This window comes from Neovison vison, chromosome 11 (genome assembly GCF_020171115.1).
Source record: "Neovison vison isolate M4711 chromosome 11, ASM_NN_V1, whole genome shotgun sequence".
NCBI classification, from domain to species: Eukaryota; Metazoa; Chordata; class Mammalia; order Carnivora; family Mustelidae; genus Neogale; species Neogale vison.
The window spans coordinates 25,402,670-25,410,155 of NC_058101.1; positions in this window are offsets into that span (position 1 = coordinate 25,402,670).

The following is a 7,486-nucleotide window of genomic DNA, read 5'->3' on the forward strand; positions in this document are numbered from 1 at the left end:
TAATTTGCAGCATTTGGTCTTTAAAGACTGTACTATATTAAATAAAATGTTAAGCCAATTTAGTTGAAGTTGGAAAAGAGAGCCTGGTACTTAGAGAACAAATCACTTTTAAAGAAATTGGCCAAAATAATGATGTCTGAATGAATACACTCAGAGATACTTCTTCTGTAGGTAGGATCTCTACAAATATCTGGGAATAAAATAATTGACATTATGAATATAAGTTTAGGAACCATGCATAATAAATTTTTGTATTTGTGTATTCATAAACTTACACATAGAAAAAATAGAAAAATGGTACAACTTACTTTTTTTTCCTCCAAAGATCTTATTTAAGTTGTCCCTAAGTTTTAAAAGTCAATACAGCTTTGAAAATAGGGTTCTCAATTATCTTCTTTAGGTTTAGCATTGGTTTTTAAACTTTCAGGGGGAGGCAGAAATATTCTAAGCATTACTCCTATAAATACACATAATTTAGCAGTGTCTAAAGTTTATCTTTCATATTCTTTCAAGTAACTTTGTCATACATACTTTTACTTTTTCAGAAAAGTTCTACTTGATTGACTCAGATTCTAGTGCAAAACTTTTAAGAAATAATTCCACATATATGGGGGAAAATACATGTATGTGCAACACAGACACATGCACACACACTTCATTCTAAGATAAGTTGCAACTCAGTTTTTGTTAGGCAGCAAAGATACTTTCATCCCCATCACCTGGATTGCTTTAGTTAAAATACAAAAGGACAATCCTATTAGAAACATTTAAAAACTGAGGGAAATTTTTGTGTTTGTGAATGAATTTTTTCCTTGAATCATCTCAATATTGTAGTTTTAAAAGGATTGATTCCTTATTTTCTGAATTCCTGTTCTTTCATTCACTTCTTTTTTTCATTCTGACGAGAAAAATATGAGAGTTCTCAGAAGTGTATTCAGTTTCCTTTTTCACAAATGGAGACCTAAGCAAAAATACCATTACCGCTGTCAGGCATTACTATCTTAGAACCCAGCACAGAAAGCCTTAAAAAGATAGCCCAACCTTTTGTACCTACAGTCTCAGATATTGTTAGATAGCCATTCAATTTTCTTTGCATTGTGTGTGAGATGAATATTTCTTGAGACTTTTTTGTTTGCTTTACTAAAGAAATCAAGGAAGAAAAAAAAAAAACCTCAAAAAACAAAACAAACAAAAAACACCCTGTAACTCATGTGAAGCATGCAGGGTGTTGTAATTTCAGTTTGCAAAGTGGTGTGATACAATGTTGCTGAGCCAAAAGCACACGATAGATTTAATGTAGCCAATTGTGTACTTTTGAAAAAAAGAGTAACTGTTCCCTGTGAGTTAATTTTGGATTTTTTCAAAATCTCTCTTTTAGGCTTTGTGCTGGATTCTTCCAGACAAATGCGTATTCCATGTGGGCCACTGTTCTGCTAAATGCTCTCAGTTCTCCTTTTGCAATCAAGATTATGTTGCTAAGGAGATTTTGCTTTTATTGGTGCCATTGATTTGTGTTAATACGTTTTGAATACCTCTCCGTATTCTTCCGTAGACAAGGCCAAAAGAAAAACTTCCCCGAGTTTCCCAATTTACATTACAAATGGAGCGGTGGTGTAATGAAGCCGATATAAAGTGGGCAGTTGAAAGGGAACTAAAGAAGGGCACTCAAGTGAGAAATGAAGAAATGTGCCGAGTGTAGTCTGTGGGCTGCCTTCGGTCCAGCTGCAGGAACTGGCTCTGGCCAGAGGTAGAGTGAGTGAGCACCTCCCTCTGCAAAGACCACCCACTTTTTGGAGCTCAGGCTGCATACCATAGATTACCTCATTGACTAATACAGGGCCCTTAAAAAAGTGAAAAACTCTTTCTCAACTGGCAAAGACATGGTTCTATCTTACCCCCCCCCGTCTCTTTTTGAATTCTTCTAGCACTGTACTTTTTATACCTTATGACCTTGCGTTGTCCCTTAAAGGAGGCCCTGTGGATGAACCAGTTCTTTGGTGGTGAGGATTAGCGCACTCAAATTTCCTTGCTGGTGTGTCACTGGGTGCTAAGGATGTTAACTGGAGTGTCAAGTTGAAGGTTTTAGTTCTATGCTCCTTACTTGGCATCCCATTCTAGACTTCGAAGACTCCCTTTACTATAAAGTTCAAATATCCTGTCTGAGCGGAAGGAATTTGACAAGTCTTGAACCAGTGAAGGGATTTGCTTAGTGGCAGTACCTCGAAGGTACTAATGAGTACCTTTGTGGCCCAACCATACATACGCTTTCAGCAGTCTGCAGTATTCTGATGGTCTGCGATTAATGTGTATGGCTTCGCTCTGTTTTGTTTTTTAATCAGCACGAATACTGCACTGATATAACTGGAAGAAATTTTAGACATTCTAAATAAGAAATGTCAAAAATAATATGGAACCTCTGAAGAAAAATTGCTATCCAAGTCTGAGCAGATTTAAAATTGATCACTAGAGAGGTATCTCAAGTGTTAAAAGGAAAAGCCTGCAAATAAGCCTCCTTATTTGGAGACAAGGAATGACTGTTTCTCTCAAAACAGTTAATTAATTACATCAGTAAAAACTCTAATAGTTCTTTAATGTTGAATGACCTGGACAAGAAGCATAAATTCCAAAGGCATTCTGCTACCAGTGGGAAATATGAAATTTATAAAGAACATCGGAAAAGGAAATCCTTAATTTCTGTATTTATGGTACCTTTTCATTAGATGGTTTTCCCAAAAGATGCTTGTCAACTACTGTGCTTCATAGATAAAATCTCAATTTCCAGACCACATCTGGTAAGAATTTTTGTCTTACATTCCAAAGTCTTGGTAAACCCATATTTCTGGGTGGTTTTTTTTTCCCCCTGTAATATTTTTAAAGCTTTTAAAATTAATTATCTATAGCTTAAAGACTAAAGTCAAAAAGTATAGGAATGAATTTGTATTTTTTTTTTCTTAAAGATTTTATTTATTTGACAGAGAGAGATCACAAGTAGGCAGAGAGGCAGGCAGACCGCGGGGGGGGGTGGTGCAGGCCCCCTGCTGAGCAGAGAGCCGGATGCAGACTCAATCCCAGGACCCTGGGATCATGACCTGAGCTGAAGGCAGGGGCTTAACCCACTGAGCTACCCAGGTGCCCCGGAATGAATTTGTATCTTCAGCCTGGCATATCTGTTTTTTTCAATGGTTTCCCTATAAATGCTATGATTTTTTTCATGTCATAATACTAAAATTGAGAATTTGTAAGAATGAGGAAAATAGATAAGAATTATAGGTGAAAGTTAGTGAGAAGTGAGAAACATAATTATTTTTGTATTATATACTGAGAGCTTTTCTTTTTCCCCCCCAAAGTGGTATTAATCCATTGAAAGTGACTTATACATTACTTTAAACTTTAGGATTCATGCACTTGGACACCCTGACCTGAAGAGGTAGGCAAACCCGCTCTGTTCATGTAAGCAAAAAATAAGTAGTATAGTTTTACTTTGAGCATCCAGAATGGACTAAAAACTTTTGTGAAATTATTTTCCATATATAGCTAAAATTTAACAAAACTATTCTAAGATTTATAAACTGATAAGCCAGCTCTTCATTCAAAGTTCGTCTTCTGTATGAAATATACTACTACCTGCTGGAAGGTAGTTTTGTAACAGAATGTAAATATAAGAGATCAACCTCTCTGCCTTGATTGACTAGTATTTGTTCAGTATACTGCTTAGGGCAAAGATGAGATAGCTTACTTATAAATGCTTGGCATGCTTGTAAATACTATCAAAATCGAGGGCGCCTGGGTGGCTCAGTAGGTTAAGCTGCTGCCTTTGGCTCAGGTCATGATCTCAGGGTCCTGGGATCGAGTCCCGCATCGGGCTCTCTGCTCAGCAGGGAGCCTGCTTCCTCCTCTCTCTCTGCCTGCCTCTCTCCCTACTTGTGATCTCTCTCTGTCAAATAAATAAATAAAATCTTAAAAAAAAATATCAAAATCGTCAGCATTGATACTAGAAAGAGCTTTGAAGAAAGGATGTGTGTAGAAAAGCACTATCTTCTTTTCTAGTTCTGTCAGTAATGGGTCTTGCTCTTTAGCCATAGCGCAAATGTGGGATTTCAGAGCTGGACGAAACCCTAAACATGTCCTATGGGAATATGCATTAGAATCAACTGGGGAGTGTTTCTGTTTTTTCAAATATACATATACTCCCACCCCCGTTAGAACTGGGAGGAGAGGAAAGAAGAACATGTGTTTTGAAAAGTCTTCTCAATTATGATAAGATACCTTCCCTTCCCGCTCTAACCTTGTACACTCCTAGATGGTTAGTGACAGTAGCAGGACTAAAACCCCAGTCATATGATCTCTAGTTCACAAATGTGGGGTCTTTCCTGCAAAAAATGCTATAAATAGAGTCTTTTTTGCAAACTTAGCGATTAAAAAAAGAAGTCCTAAAAGTAATTATTTGAAATCCAGAAAGCATTATCAAGATTGGTTTTGTGTAACTGAAAGACTATCACCCAAAGCGAATTTTTGGGCCAAAAAAACCCCCCAAATTTCTTATCTCCAGGAGTGAGGAAATCTTAGCTCTGTCTACTGCCTAACCTGAGAACTGTGACTTAAACGTTTAATTATTTATTGCTGGTCCGTGTGAAAACATTCAGAATGGCTGGCAGCCTACCAGGCCCTGAGTTAAACATTCTACAGCCTGACTAGACTGCTGGGTAGCCAACTTCACATCAAATTAAACACATTCTCTTCATGATAAATAGCTTGGAACCCAAAAACTTGATTTTGTTACCAAAAAAAATGCTAGGGGTGTGTTGTTTTCTAAATTAAAATTATTTTATGTTTTACTGTCACCACTCTGATTGTGATTGTCAAGTGTATTTTCTTTGGTGGTGGTGAGATGGAAGAGAAATGGACAATGAGGGACTTTCGGTACTAATAAAATAAAAAAAGGACTCCAACAAGGTTGGACACAATGTAGCTTAGAGATGAACATTCATGAATTTTGTATTGAAAAAATTTACATTTCATTAACATTTTAAATTACAAAGGCAGGTCTACAAATACCGATTTGTATGTGTGTGTTCTCATTGCATTTTCCAAGCAAACAGTGAATAATGTAAGGCTAACTTAACTATATCCTGTTTCCTTACCATTAATTTCCCTTTTTATTTAAAAGCGTGAGCTAACTGTAATGTGTAGCAACATTAATTTCAGCGAACCCGACTTTACATTTTCTATAGATCTGTGCGCATAAACTGCACATAATGTTCCCTTACATAACAAATGCTTGGGGATAATGAAGTGTAGTCTGCGCACCATTGCTCAGCTATGTGGCAAACCAATTCTCCATAGACTTGCCACTCTAGTTCTGCCTCCGCATGGATAGCAAGTCTTGATAATGAATGACAATATAAAAATGGAATGTTTGACAGTTAATATTCAATAGAGATCAGAATTATTCAACTTCAGTTTGTCATTCTTTTAAACATGTTATACTTTGGGAAGTTCTGTGAAGTTACAAGGAATTTGAAAGGGTTGTGGAGGAAATAGTGGCTGGCTGATGTAATGAATGGAAATGTTGGAACTAAAAACTCTATGCTCAAGGAGCTGGCCGCCCAGCAGGCTGCCAGTTGAGGGTAATTGACAGGCAGGTGCCTGAGAAATGACAGGAAAGGCCCGAAGTTTAGTTATTGGCATCAGTAATAATGGCATTATGGCTCTAGACTGTGATTGCAGAAGAAAATTGTGTATCATATGAATTTAAAGTGTGTTCACCATTCAATTGCAGGAAGTTAGAGGGTCTAAAATGGTTTTTACTGATTGAAAGCCCTTTAACCAGAATCTCTCATTTAAGAACTTGTTCTTGCATAGTTTGAAAATTTAACAGTTTAAAGTATCAGCTTTAGATATATTTTTGATAAGACTATAAACTTTAAAAATCACAGAATTTTAAATACTTTTATGAATGTGCTTTTCCTTCAAATGCCTGGAGCACTGTCAGAAACTTAACTTAGTTTGGAGTTCTCTTCTTGAAGTAAGGCCATCAGTGAAGATACAGCATTTTGATGTTGTAGGATTACTAACTCTGATAGTTGTCTTAACTCTGTTCTTCCAGCAGTGTGTAGCCCCTATCCCTGTGCTTCGAATGTGTTAAAATTGAATGCCACATTTCCAGACATAAATGGGTGAACGCGAAGAATTTCTTGGTTATCTCTGTGGTTCCTCTATTAAACTACTCTGATTTACGTATCACAGTTGCATTCTTGGGATGAATTTGTATTAACACCACAAATGAAATTCATTAAATCATTCAAAATCATCTGGAGAATGTTTTTCATTAAGAAGATGAAGTACAGGAGCTGCCAATGTTGAAATCTAGAAGTTTAAATAGTATGTTAGAATGTGTTCCAAGTATGCCTTTGGGTGAAGTCTAAAATTGATTGGGGGAATATTGAAATAGTTTAAAATAGAAGGAATAAAAAATGATTCTTGCTTTTAAATAATTCAGAGTGTTGACCAGAGATGGTAGTAGTTTTGCCTTGGAATAACAATTTAGATTTCAGAATTTGAGTTTTATTTTCATGTTTGTTTTGACAAAATGCTTATTTTGTTTTCTTCAACATGAAAAGGCTTAAGCCTTTGAACTTTTTGAAACTGCCAGATCTAATTGTTGGAGTCTTAAAAGCAAATCCAAGGGAATGTCAAAAATAATTCAAGTAAGGTAGAATTTACTATCACAGCAAATCCATCTACTCACAAAATTGCCTTTCAAAGGTATCTTTTTCTCAAAAACAAAAGAGGGAAACATTTTACAAGATTACTATTGTCATTCTAATGCCAGGTCAACTGTGTTTTCTTTGATTCCAATTTTAACAGTTTAAAATAGATGATAACCGAATCTGTTTTCTTAAAGCAAAGGAGTCCAGCTCAGTATGTTAAATCTACTATTAAATGCAGCCCTGGTAATAGACTTTTCTTCATAGGATTGTCTATTACACTTACGTAGGTGAAATAAGTTGTTTCAGTTATCTCATACTATCTATATGACTTTGTTACTTCCAACAACTATAAATTCAGCTTTAAGAGATACCGCCTCCTTTTTTTTTTTTTTTGGCATCAGTTCAAAGTTCAGAAGGCACGAAAGAAGTTGCTAGTTTTCATTCTCTTCAGTTTGCTTCCATAGAGTAATCCTTGTATTGTGAAACTTCTTTTGTTTTTGTTATTAGTATTTCCTTTCCTGCTAGTTACTGAAGAGATTTGTTTTTACAGTGTCTCCAAATCCTGTAAGCTGTGGCCTGGAATAGCAGACAAAGGCTTTCTTAAAAAAAAAAAAAAAAAAAAAAAAAAGTGTATTGAGGGGCACCTGAGTGGCTCAGTTGGTTAAGCATCTGGCTTCATGTCAGGTCATGATCCCAGGGTCCTGGGATTGAGACCTGAGTTCTACTCCCTTCTCACCTGGGAGTCTGTTGCTCCCTCTCCCCCGTCCCTTCCTTCC